Raw genomic sequence first — 13,452 nt, forward strand, 5'->3', positions numbered from 1 at the left:
ATGAGCAGAAAAATAAGACTGAAAAATTCCCCAAAAGTACTCAGTGCCATTGTCAGATCGAAGAATTCTGATTTTGGCATCAAACTGAGTACGAACCATATTATGAAAATTCTGAAAAACATGAAACACATCACTTTTTTGTTGTAGTATATATACCCAAGTAGTTCAACTATAACAATCGATAAAGGCCACAAACCAACGATAACCAGAAGAAGAAACAATTCGAGCAGGACCACACACATCAAAATGAATTAAACTAAAAGGAACCAAACTCCATTTATCAGAAATAGGATATGTATGTCTGGTTTGCTTTGCAAGAATGCAAAAGTCACAATGAAAATTGTTCAAATTACAAGACTTAGAAAATTCAGGAAATAAATGTGCAAGAATACTTAAAGGAGGATGGCCTAATCGACGATGCCAAGTCTACAAATCAGCAAGAGCTTTAAAAGAAGAGCCTGGGAGAGAAGCCACAGTAGATAACGTCGTAGGAGGTTGCTCCAACAGGTATAGGCCACCTTCCATCCTACCACATGCAATCGTATTGCCCGTCTCCAAGTCCTGAAATACACAATGAGAAGGAAAAAAATGACCTTACAATTCAACTAAGGAGTAATACTACTAATAGATAACAGATTAGTAGCAAAATCTGGAACATGAAGAACAGAAGACAATGATAGAGAAAGGGAATATTTAATAAGGCCTTTCCTATTGGAGAAAAAGAACCATTGGCAACCCTAACTTTATTATTTCCAGCTAAAGGAGAATAATGGGGAAAAAATGAAGGGGAACCAGTTATGTGGTCTGTAGCTCTAGAGTCTATAATCCAAGGAAACTGGTGACCAAAATCATAGTCCATATTGAGGCTAGCCAAAAAATCATAGACCCGCAGTCTCTCTTCCCACTTGCGATAAACCATAGCATCAGCCTGACAAGTAGCCAAAAATTTTCCATAGAAATCCAGAGTCTGCCAAATAACCCGCATGGTATTATAGTACTGACTGAGAGTCAAGTCCTTCTGCTCCATAGTGTGAATCTTCCCACAGAGGGCATAACACTGGGCAACATTGCCAGCCTTAGAATAGGTTTCTTTGGCATTACTCCAAACAATGGCAGCATTCTCCAAAAGAAGATAACTCTAGAAGATGGATTGATCAATAGAACTAAGGAGAAAGGACATCACTAAGCACTCATCGATGTCTCATTTGTCCCGAGCTTTACCAGCAGCAGAGGGTCAAACAGAGGTGCCAGTCAAATGGCCAGTCAAACCACATGAACCCATGGCCAGAGAAACAGATCTGGACCACATAAGATAATTGTTCCCATCAAGCTTGACAAAATTCGTCTAGAAAGGGGGGAAAATCACGCTCACGGGGCACAGAGGAACCACCTTGTCCAGAGGAAATAGTAGAGTTTTCGCTGTCCGACATTGCCACTGATTGCAGAGACTAAAAAACATTTAATCCAAAAATGGGAAATACCACATGAAAAAAATCTCACCACCAAGGGAAGAAGAAGGCAAAAATCAGATGGGGTGACCCCTATAAACCGAGAAAAAAGGGGCCGCTAGGTGGCGAAGGTGGGGTGGTGAAAGGTGGAAGGAGGTAGAGGCGGAAAGGGAAGTGGCGGTGGTGGTTTGGTGGTCTCACGGGAGAAAGAGAGACGCAAGAGAGAGGGAAGGCCGAGAGGAGAGAGAGAGGCGGAAGGGGTGGTGGTGGGTGGAAGCTGAAGCTACTGCGGTGGTGGTAGTGTGGCGGAAATCTGGTGACTAGCGGCGATTGTGTTCTTACGCATAGTAACTCGAAACCCTAGGTTGATCTCTCTTGGCTCTGGATACCATGATGAAACCAATCTCGGGAATTGTGTGAATGACTTGTGTCAATGTGACACACAACCCGGCCACTTTATTTATAATAATAAGAAGAATGTTCTAGAGACGAGTACAAGACAATAATACCCCCATAAGACAAAACTACCCTTGTACCCATATTACAGCAAAATTCTCTCATCACCTATCTTCTTTCTCAAATCAACTCTAAACAGTAAAATGAAGAAAATTCTGAATAATATGCACCGGGAATAATAATTAATTAAAAAGAAAAACATATCAAGGCATCTAATGCTTTGAGGCTTCTCTGGATCACAAAATATTAATGACTAAAGATCATGTTCATATCACTCTTCCAAAACATTCACCAGTTCACACTCAACTAGAGATAGATTGTTGTCCTCTAGAACAACAAATTTGGCAGGTTCAGTAACCTCAACACGTCCCCATTTGTCAACCGCCAATCTCATTGACCCCTTAAACCTATCGATCTTAGTATTATGAAGAATAACAGTTGTACCTGGCTTCATCATATCAACTTGCTCGTTGCGAGCAGTGAAGATAATGGTCCCGGTATCATCACCGACAACACACTAGCGATGCGAGTGCTACGAAGATGCTGAGAAGCCGCCTGTCCCTTCACCGTAAGGGTATGACCGCTCGTCCCAGGTTTCAGTTGATCTATCGCCGTAAACACAGGCTTTCTTTTCACAGTGGTTTCCTGAGCTGTTGCGGTGGTCCCTGTCATCGCCATTGTTGATGATACTTAATCGCCAATCTTCTTCTGCGAATAACAAAAACCCTCAAATCCTTAAAATAATGAAACCCTAGAAAGTTGAAAGAGCGTAAGACCAACACTTTAAGGTTCTGTACGTTCATTCTCTTTTCATTCGTTCACTCACCCCCTTTTTAATTGCTTTTCTTCTCCGTCCATTTCTTTATTTTTGTTTCAAAAAATAAAAGAACCAGAGTTCTCGTTGCAGAAAGAAGAACGGACTTGTCTTTCTATTTTAACAATTAAATGTCTATTTTACTCCTCATATTTGGGTCATATGAGGCTACGAGCACATGTTCATTAAACTGCAAAAAAATGAAAGAAAAACAGATTTTGCCCATAATCCATATTTTGGGGGTATTTTCATTTATTTTAAATAAAAACAAGTTTCAAGAGTGATACTAAACACATGAAAAATGAAGAATTGTCAGAAAATAAAAATGAAAAATGATACCAAAGAAGTCCTTAAAATATACTAAAACCCTAAAAGGGTTTGTGAACCCTAAGATGGTGGATGAACTCTATGAATGGAGGAAAACTTTATCCAATTAAAGATGGTGGGTTATATTACCAAAAACCAAAAACGTTTTAGGAGGATTATTGTTGTCAAATAAAACTTCTACTCGGTTTCTTACACCGACCAAGTTGAGGGGAAATGCCACTTTTTCCTCACTTCCCTTCCTTTGTCCTTGCAACCTAGGACATATAGGGTCCACCCAGCAACTGTCCCGCCTCAACCTTTCCTGAGTCTGTATCACATTCACGTACAATAATGACCTTCGTACACCCTTTGCACGCCACATGGACTCCACTCAATTATACCCTTTCACACCACATGGACTCCACTCATTCTCTCTCCTGGTCATGAGCATTGATCTACGGATTGAGTGGACTCCATGTGGCGTGCAATGAGTGTACGAGACCCATTCTCGTACGAAAATGTGATCCGGCCTCTCCTTCCTGCTATCCTTTCTCTAATTGTTTGCAAGTAAAACTCACAAAAGTTGCTGTAAAGCTTCTTTTTTGCCAATACCTTTCAGCTTTTGTTTATGAGTCTAATTGTAAAGTAGGAAAAAAAAGTTGCGGCCAAAAGTTGGGTAAGAAAGAAGCATATGAGCGAAACCAAGCAAAAAAGGTAAAAGAAAATAAGGCAAAAAGGATGCCGTATGTATATATTGGAAGACAAATCTTCCAAGTTTCATACTGATTTTTTGTCATGTGACATGCAATCTATAGGGATGTAAAGTAGATAGTCTAAAATCCGTGTCTAATCCGTGTTCGAATCCGTTTAGGGGTTTTTGAATCTGGAATTTTGATTTTCGAAAAATATCTGAATCCGTTTGAAAGATAATCGGATTCGGATAGTTCTATTTTGGATCGAATAATATCCAGATAATTTACTATCCGATTGTAAAATACGATTAATTTAATATTTGTATAAAAATATAGGGAAACAATTTTCTGTACGGGAGTGTGGCCTACGCCAGCACTCCCATGTGTCTATCTCTCTCCTCCTTAAAACAAGGGGACAAAGGTGTCTTTTCACATGGGGAGGAGAGAGATAGACTCATGGGAATGCTGGCGTAGGCCACACTCCCGGACAGAGAACTTTTTCCTAAAAATATATGATATATTACTATATTACCTTGATTATAAACACTATTACAGGATATTTTAGTAATTGGAATCGATATCGGTAATCGGATAGTAATATATCGAAGGTCGTGCTTGGCACATTGGTCAAGTACTCACTTGCTGAACGTTTGGTCACGGGTTCAAGTCCTGGAAACAGCCTTTCTAGAAATAAGGGTAAGGTTGTGTGTACATTTGACCTTCCCCAAACCCTACTAAACACGGGAGCTTTGTGCATTGGTACGGCCTTTTATATCCAATAAACTCTCGAATTTAGATATAATATTAGTTTTTAAAACTCTATCGGATATCGGATCGGATATGGATATTCAGTAGGTAAATGGATTCGGATTCAGATAATAGTAAATCCAAGTCGAATCCGATCCGTTTACATCCCTAGCTATATAGGCAAATCATTGAATGTCGAATCTGAGGTCTTAATTCAACCAAATGTCTCATCATGTGTTGAAAACTTACTCTTATACTTTATCCAAAATCCTCCAAAGATGCCTTTTATCCACTATAATTATCTTATGGGAATAGATTTTTCGGAATCCTTGCTTACATGTCAAGTTTAAGCCTAAATGGAGTAGGCCAAGTGATAGAATAAAGTAACGAAAATTTGAAAGAAATTGTAAACTAGGCTCCATTTGTTTGGTCGTAAAATGGGCCGAGGTAAAAAATGAGAATGAAAATTTTTTCATTCCAAAGATTTTTTCCTCAGAAGTAAACATATACATGAGACATATTTCTAGAATGGGAGTGCACTATTTTATACCCAAAAACTCTCAAATGGATTATTAGAAAATTAAATATCGGGCATTCTACGTCTAAGCAATGGAGCCTTAATTGAAAAGAAATGATGATTAAAAATACAGGAGAAAAATACCAATACATGAGAGGTGTATGATTGAACTTGAGTCAGACATTTGACACATAGCCAATTGAGACAATTCTCTAGATATCCAAGAGTTAGAATCACCATAGCTTCGACATTAAGCATGTCATCTAGGAAAAAATTTTTTTATTCTAAATGTGTCAAAGTGAATTTGGGTGCAAATTTGATATGATCATAGAAACGGGGCTAATGCTATGAACGAAATCTAGACCCCAACTAACCTGCCATGTGGTAGATATTTAACTTAATCTCTATTAGATAAAAGTTTGGAGATCTATATGGGTTCCCAAACAGAACTATCAAAAAAATAAAATTCCAAATTTTCTCAAAGCTTTAATCCATAATGTCGTGAAACCCATTTAGATGTCAAATAATATGCCAACAAATTTTCCACTTGGCAAATATTCAAAACAATGAATGAAGCAATCAGCCAATTATTATTGGGAGATGCAGCTGGTATGGTTGGTGTGTCCCATCTAACAATTGTTCTAGCAACTTATTATTGTAATCCTCACACATTTAAGGGACAAAGTTCATTGTGGGGGAGTGTGTGCCCTACGTTAGACATAGAGTGGGTAAAATGATTGCTCCGCCCCCATGAAAGACGGTAATGATCGCTTTATTGATGCCACCTCGTGTGCGCCCATTGCCCTTTATACGCACAAGAACTACGCTTCCCATAGAGAACTCTTGCGCCACATTTAATCAGATGTCTAACCCTATGACCTTTCTTTCTCCAGCACAACAAAGCTCTTGGTTAAGAGAGAGAGAGAGAGAGAGAGAGAGAGAGACTTGACCGATACACTAAAAGCTCCAGAGCTGATGGAACGCGTTAAATCAAACTCTTTAACTTCTCATATACTAGACTAATTCAATCTAACGTTCATACACTAAAGTGGATCCCATTAGACACATAACACAAAACCAAGCAGGGAAAGTCTGGTTATAAAGAAATTGCAGGAGGTTTTCCATGTGGGCTTCGCGTGCTGAGTCCTAATGAAGTGGGGTATGTATCGCTCTGTTTTCTCTTATTGATGGCTAAGAAGAAAGTAAGTGGTGGGCACCATAAACCATAAATTAATGTAATGATACTAAGGTAGGAATCTCTTTCACGCAAATAACAAACATCACTTCTGGCTTACGCCCACGTTCCATCGCCACAGTTTCTTAGAAAGCAAAATCCATGTCAGTCTCTCGTGTTTTACATGCCCATGAGCCCATCCTTTCTTTTCGATGGTTTTTAAGTTTCACTCTTCATGGAGACTTATAAAAGTACTTTTGATCTTTCTAACTTTCAGACTTTAAGTTTTATAATATTTCAGGATAATTTATATAGAAAGTAAAGAAGATGGCTGCGGCCGGACATTGCTCTCCTCCAGCCGTGGCGGGAATTGGAGGATCTAACACAGCAAAAGCAGGAGGGATGGGGGGTTTGGTTTGGTCATTTCCTCAGGTCCGCCTATAAAATGATCCAAACACCCCTGTTTTTGCTGGGCTGAATCATCCAACTCTCACCACAGCTAGAGGAGACCCAAATATGATGCGACCATCTTAACAGCTCCAAGCAATTAAAAAAACTATTAAAAAATTAAAAAAAATAAAATTATAAAATAAAGAAAGATTAGATGGAAGAAGGAGATCTTGGGAATTTTTATTTTTTTTTTAACAAAGGATTTTATACTCTGCTACGACTAGAGAATTATCTTTTCTAGCATATGCATGTACTTGTTCTTTTTTGATGAAAAAATTAAACTTATATTAAAGCAAAAGGAAAGTCTGTACATCATACATAAAGGGAGGGAAATGTGTATTGCTCTTAATAGCACACATGGCATATGTACTTGTGATACTTATTAGGAGGGTAAAGTCGCAATGCTGACTGTTTTTTTTTGGTAGAATGCTAACTGTTGGATATCAAGGAAATATTATGGAGTGGCAACATATCAAATATTAGACTTTAATTTAATTTAATCATTATCTTATGTATATCTATGCATGCTTGTATTTTTTTATGGTCCATTTGTTGGTATGCACTTTTTTAGATTTTTTAACAAACCTTTGTCTTGACACTTAGCAACTGTTTTTGGGTTAAAATTTGACACGTTAGAACCGCAAAGTAGTGATCCCATACTTGTTTTTTTTTATCGTGATAGATAGAACTAAAAAAACGGAAGCTTCATGCACTGGGTACGTCTTTTTTTAGATAAAACTAAAAAAACGAAGCCCCCCTCAATGTTCCATCCAATGTCTACTGTAGATATCAAGTTTAGAGCTGTCCAACTAAATCAAAATTTAGTTCACCTCAAGTATTCTGTTAATCTAAGTCAACAACTTTGAAGTCTAGGTTAGTATGCACACTCTGAAAGGAAACAACTTCTTGGGATTGGAAATTCAGCTGCTCATGAGCTAAAAATCCAAAATGGAGCACAAGTTCAGCTTCCATCAATTTTAATTTGAATTGGACGGTTGGAATTGATCGAAACCATAGAAAATGGAACAGGATAAAAGAAGCAAAAAAAATTCATATATAGATGAAATTTTTTGAAATTTTTAATTCAAAAGTTTTTAAGATTTTGCTACAAGAGGAAAATTCCGTTGATTTTTTTACTAATTTGAATCGGGCATGGGACCGGCTTCCATCATTTTGAATTTAAATCGGATCATAATTGGTCAGAATCGGCCAAAACACTAGAAAATGTAATGAGAAAAAAATAAGCAGAAAATTCCATAGATGTTATTTTTTTTTTTTTTTATTAAGTTTTTTATTCAAGAAACTTGTAAACCTTGCTTCTGCTAATTTACTAACTGTCAAAACGATATCGGAGAGATGCAATCTGCATTAGCTTGATTCATTCTATTCTTTGAATATCAATTTAAATACAATCCTATACATATTATGGAATGGACAATATAAGAAATGATACAAAGAAGGGAAGAGAATAGAATCAGAATATGGAAAAGATGGAAGGAGAATAATGGAAAAGATGGAAAATACAGATCATGCATGCCTGGATGTCAAAACATTATTGGAGAGATGCAATCTGCATCAGCTTGATTCATTCTATTTTTTGAATATCAATTTAAATACAATCCTTTACCTATTATGGAATGTATAATACATGAGATGATACAAAGAAGGGAAGAGTATACAATTAGAATATGGAAGAGATGGACGGAGAATAATGGGAAAGATGAAAGGTACAGGTCATGCATGCGTGGATGTCAAAACGATATTGGAGAGATGCAATCTGCATCAGCTTGATTCATTCTATTCTTTGAATATCAATTTAAATACAATCCTATACCTATTATGGAATGTACAATATAAGAGATGATACAAAGAAGGGAAGATACTACAATCAGAATATGGAAAAGATGGAAGGTACAGGTCATGCATGCGTGGATGTCAAAACGATATTGGAGAGATGCAATCTGCATCAGCTTGATTCATTCTATTATTTGAATATCAATTTAAATACAATCCTATACCCATGGAATGTACAATATATGAGATGATACAACGAAGGGAAGAGAATACAATCAGAATATGGAAAAGATGGAAGGTACAGGTCATGCATGCGTGGATGTTAAAACGATATTGGAGAGATGCAATCTGTATAAGCTTGATTCATTCTATTCTTTGAATATCAATTTAAATACAATCCTATACCTATTATGGATTATACAATACAAGAGATGATACAAAGAAGGGAAGAGAATACAATCAGAATATGGAAAAGATGGAAAGAGAATAATGGAAAAGATGGAAGGTACAGGTCATGCATGCATGGATGTCAAAACGATATTGGAGAGATGCAACCTGCATCAGCTTGATTCATTCTATTCTTTGAATATCAATTTAAATACAATCCTATACCTATTATGGAATGTACAATATATGAGATGATACAAAGAAGGGAAGATAATACAATCAAAATATGGAAAAGATGGAAGGTACAGGTCATGCACAATTTGGATCCTCTACTGTCGAGCTGCCCAGCAGGACCCTACTGCCAAGACATAGCAAAGCGATAAATGATCGCCTTACCCCCACTTGGGCAAGGTGCTCGGGCAGGGGTAAGGCGGTCATTCACTGCCTTGCTGTGTCTTGGCAGTAGGATCCTGCCGGACAGCTCGGCAGTAGAGGATCAGGGTCCAGGTCATGCATGCGTGGATATTCTAATACTAACTGAAAAGGGAAAAAATAAAGATCTAGATTTAGATACATTTATGACTAGGGATGTAAATGGATATTTGTAAATCCGTATTCGATCCGCGTTCGTATCCGTTTAGGAGAATCCGAATCCGTCCGAAACTAATCGGATACGAATATGATAATCCCCCTATCCGATCGATTATTATTCAATTCATTTAGCAGTCCGACGGTAATAAAATATCTGAAATATAACTCTGTGTTTGACTATCCTTTTAAGTTACCTTATTGGATTTTGTTATCTTATTTTTATAAATTTATAAGTTAAGATAATGTGATTCTTTTTCTAGATTTGCTATTGGTTTATATATATATTGTTTTATGCAATGTGATACATGGAATTACATATCTATTAAAAAATCAAAAGTAAAAAACATAAGAGAATAAAAGACTAAGAAGAGTAGAAGAAAGGGTAGTTACTGAACTCTCAAGTCTCAACCTTAACCCTCATCATAAAAATTGTAAATATGTCAACCAATAGTCGCAAAATCGTATTCGATCCGTATTCATATCCATTTAGGAGAATCTGTATTCAAAACATCTCTATCCGGAAATTATCCGAATTCGTCCGAAAACCGCTAGGATATTATCCGAATCCGTCCGAAAATAATCGGATACGAATATAATAATGCCACTATCCGACCGAATTCGATCCGTTTACATCCCTATTTATGACTGATTTCAGTAAAAAAAAAAAAAAAAAAAAAAAAAAAAAAAAGGGAAAATACCATCCCCCTTCCCTCTAAGTTTGCCTAATATCAATCCAGTACCCAAGTTTTGAAAAATATCTACCCCCTCCCCTATTTTATAAAGATTCTATCAACCGTACCCTAACCGTTAAAAAATGCTATTAAGGGATGATGTGGCATGTACAAAATTTATAAAACCCCATAATACCCTTAATGTTATATTATTTCAATTTTGCCCTCTTTAAACCCAACACTTCGGTCTTCTCTGAAGAGATCCCTCCATTGTAAACCAGAGCCTTCAGATGTTCATGATGATGTCGTTTATTTGCAGAGATTTCATTGGACCTACCGGAAGTGATGAAGTCGAGCGAGACGACGGGAAAGTAGCAGTGCTCCAGTGACAAATCTGAGAAGACTTGTTGGTTGAAAATGGAGGGGTTTTGTGGGGGGGGGGGGGGAGAAGAACATAGAGAAAGGGTTTTCTATTTTTGGTTCTGTACTCTCTCTCGCCCTCTCTGCTCTTCTTTTTCTTACTCTTTTTTGTTTTTTTGGTTCTGGCGGAACCAAGGACCGTTGGATTGGGGTTTTTGGAAAAGGAAGATAGTGGGGTTGGTTCTGGGAAAAAATGAGAAGAAGGGGTGGTTCGATTAGTTTGCAGAAGGGTTTCAACTTTCTTTTTTCGCTGCTATATAGTGAGATAGAAGGGAAAGGGAAGGTGGGTTTGGGGTTTCAGTGGGGTCGAAGGAGAGGGATGGGAGATGGAGAGTGACGCATTGGCATCTTCTTCTAATCTTCTAACTATCCTGGGTATTTCTCTGCTTTCAAATTATACTCAAAACTTTGCTCTGCAACTCCTTTCTGTTCTTGACAAGAACTATTTCCAGGAGCAAGTTTGAACCAACCATTGGATCTGTACAAAAGAAGCTAAATATCAAGGGAAGTCAATCCATGAGAGTCATTCACGACCACAATTATTTCTATTTTGGAAAGAACACCCTCCACATCTACAATGCCTCTACCTATCTGAAAATAGAAGAGTCATTCACGACCACAAACACTGCAAGTTTGAGAAAAAAAAACCCAGTCCAAAAATCTTTATGAAACACCTAGACTAGATATTACTTCAAACTTCAAGCCTTTCAGAAATCACCCAACAGTTCTTGAAGGTAGACTTGGACAACCCATCACACGGATGCATTTAGGAATTTGCTACCCAATGAGATTCTAAGAAAGAGGGAAGAAAGGCAGAAAAGGAACTTAGAACCAGAAACCAGAGAAGCTCGTTAATATGGAAAAAAAAAAAATGGAAAAATGGAAATTCAAGAAAAAGGATTTTGTTATCCAGCGGTGGATGTGAGGTCCAGTGGTAGGATGCATGACCCACATAATCCATTCTTCCAAATAGCCCCTAAGCAGCTCCAAAAGTCCAAATTGGATAATGGAACTGCCGGAAACAGGGGAACTGATTCAAAATTGCATTCCTAAGCTTCGTTGAAGGGTTTTTAAATTTCTGAACTTTGTGTCAACCCGTCAGAAAGAAGAAATTAAGTTTGGTGATTTGGTGGAAAAGAGAGCCACGCATTGGGGATTTTTTGAAACAGAACGAATACGAATGGATTAAGAGATTCAGATTCAGTTAGGAAAACCTAGTTTATAGTTAAAAAAACACTGTAGGTTAGGGGTTTGAATTCGATTAAGAGCGATACCATCTCAAGGGTACATGCAGTGGGAAAGCTTGCACGCTCGATGAATTCATACACTCAAGGTTCTTGTTTTGGGGTTGAAGAAGAAGAACACAGGGTTTTTTGGGAAGAAGCTGCAAAAGGAGTTTTGGGGTTGAGGGTAAAATTGGAATAAAATAACATTAAGGGTATTATGGGGTTTAAGAAAAAGAAGAAGAATGAAGAAGGGGTGGGTCCCACTCCAGAAACCTTTTTTAACTCCAATTAAAGGGTAATATCATCTTTTAAACTTTTATTTTAACATCGTTAGTCACTTAGGGTATGGTTGATATAATCTTTATAAAGTAGGGGAGGGGGTAGATATTTTTCAAAACTTGGGTACTGGATTGATATTAGGCAAACTTAGAGGGGAGGGGGATGATATTTTCCCAAAAAAAAAAGTTTCTAAATCAGGTAATTCAGATTTCCATTGATTTTATGTTAATTCACTAACCAAAAGGGGAAAAAATGAATAAATAAATAAAGATCTAGATATTTATGACTGATTCAAGAAAAAGGAAGTATCTAAATCAGGAAATTCGGATTCAAGGTTTTCTAACTGAAATATGCAGATTCTATCGCTTTCCAATCCAATATTTTAAACCATGAATGAGCTAACTTCTTTTAGTTTGTCGATTGTTGTAGCTATACAGTGATGCCACAAAATGTTTTTAAACATATAAGCCAATTTAATTTAAAGAATCAGTAACATAAAAAATAAAAAAAAGGGAAAATGTTCTCCATGGGGTGGGGGTGCAGGCCACGCCCACATACAGTGGGGGCCGCACTGACTGCTCCGCTCTCCATGAATAGCGGAATTAATCCCACCCCCAAGATGTCAGCGCATATGCTTTCATTGGCTTCCGGACATGCATGGCCCCTGCGCTCCTCCACAGAGAATGCTCCCCCTAAAAAATTTAGCTAGAAATAGTGAGGAAGGTTGGAAACAAATAGTATGTTTGGAAAAGGAGATCTAAACAAAGGCTTTATGTTTGGTTGGCAAGAAATGGATAAAAAAAAAAAAACATAATAAGACAACAATTATGATGATACGATGATTGATTTATATGTCTCTCTCTCAAAATTTGATTTTTTTCTCTTGTTTTTTTACCAATTTCTTGCCAACCAACCATAGCTTGAAAGTTGATAACTGTATACTCAAGAATAAAAAAGAAGAAACTTGATAACTATTATTTGCCCCAAATTAAAGTCCGAATATTCCCCTAATCTATATGACTTCCATCGGTCCAAACTAGCTATGATAATCCCAGATTTTTCTAGAACATGAAATGATGAAGTAGAAGTTTATACCCTACAAAAAAAATCACATCATTGGCAATCACATGATATGCGATAACAAAGATACGACATTGTCAATAATGGGATGGGCACAATGTCGTTGTCAATTTAAAATAAAAAAATTAATAATATCCTTTTATTTTCTATGGTTCCTACAAAAACCCAGTAAGTCATTAGGGGTGACCGGGTGAGGGCCGGTGAGGAATCGTTGTCCCCTCCAATTTGCTGTTTTCTTCAATTCCTCCAATTCTTCACATGGGGTGGAAATAATCACCTTACCCCCTGTCCGAAAACACTGCCCAAGGTGGAGTCCACTCTCCCCTATTAGAGGAAGTGGAGGAATTGGAGGTGCTCTCAAATTGAAGGTGATAGTTATTCGCCGGTGACAGCCCACGAG

At 37.4% G+C, this 13,452-nt stretch overlaps 1 pseudogene; it reads right to left on the reverse strand.

Annotated features, from left to right (window-relative positions):
- Nucleotides 1–2,074: 2,074 nt before the first annotated feature.
- Nucleotides 2,075–2,657, reverse strand: LOC122642834 (annotated as a pseudogene).
- Between the last annotated feature and the right edge of the window lie 10,795 nt (nucleotides 2,658–13,452).

The sequence above is a fragment of the Telopea speciosissima genome, chromosome 10 (assembly GCF_018873765.1).
Source record: "Telopea speciosissima isolate NSW1024214 ecotype Mountain lineage chromosome 10, Tspe_v1, whole genome shotgun sequence".
In the NCBI taxonomy this organism is placed as follows: domain Eukaryota; kingdom Viridiplantae; phylum Streptophyta; class Magnoliopsida; order Proteales; family Proteaceae; genus Telopea; species Telopea speciosissima.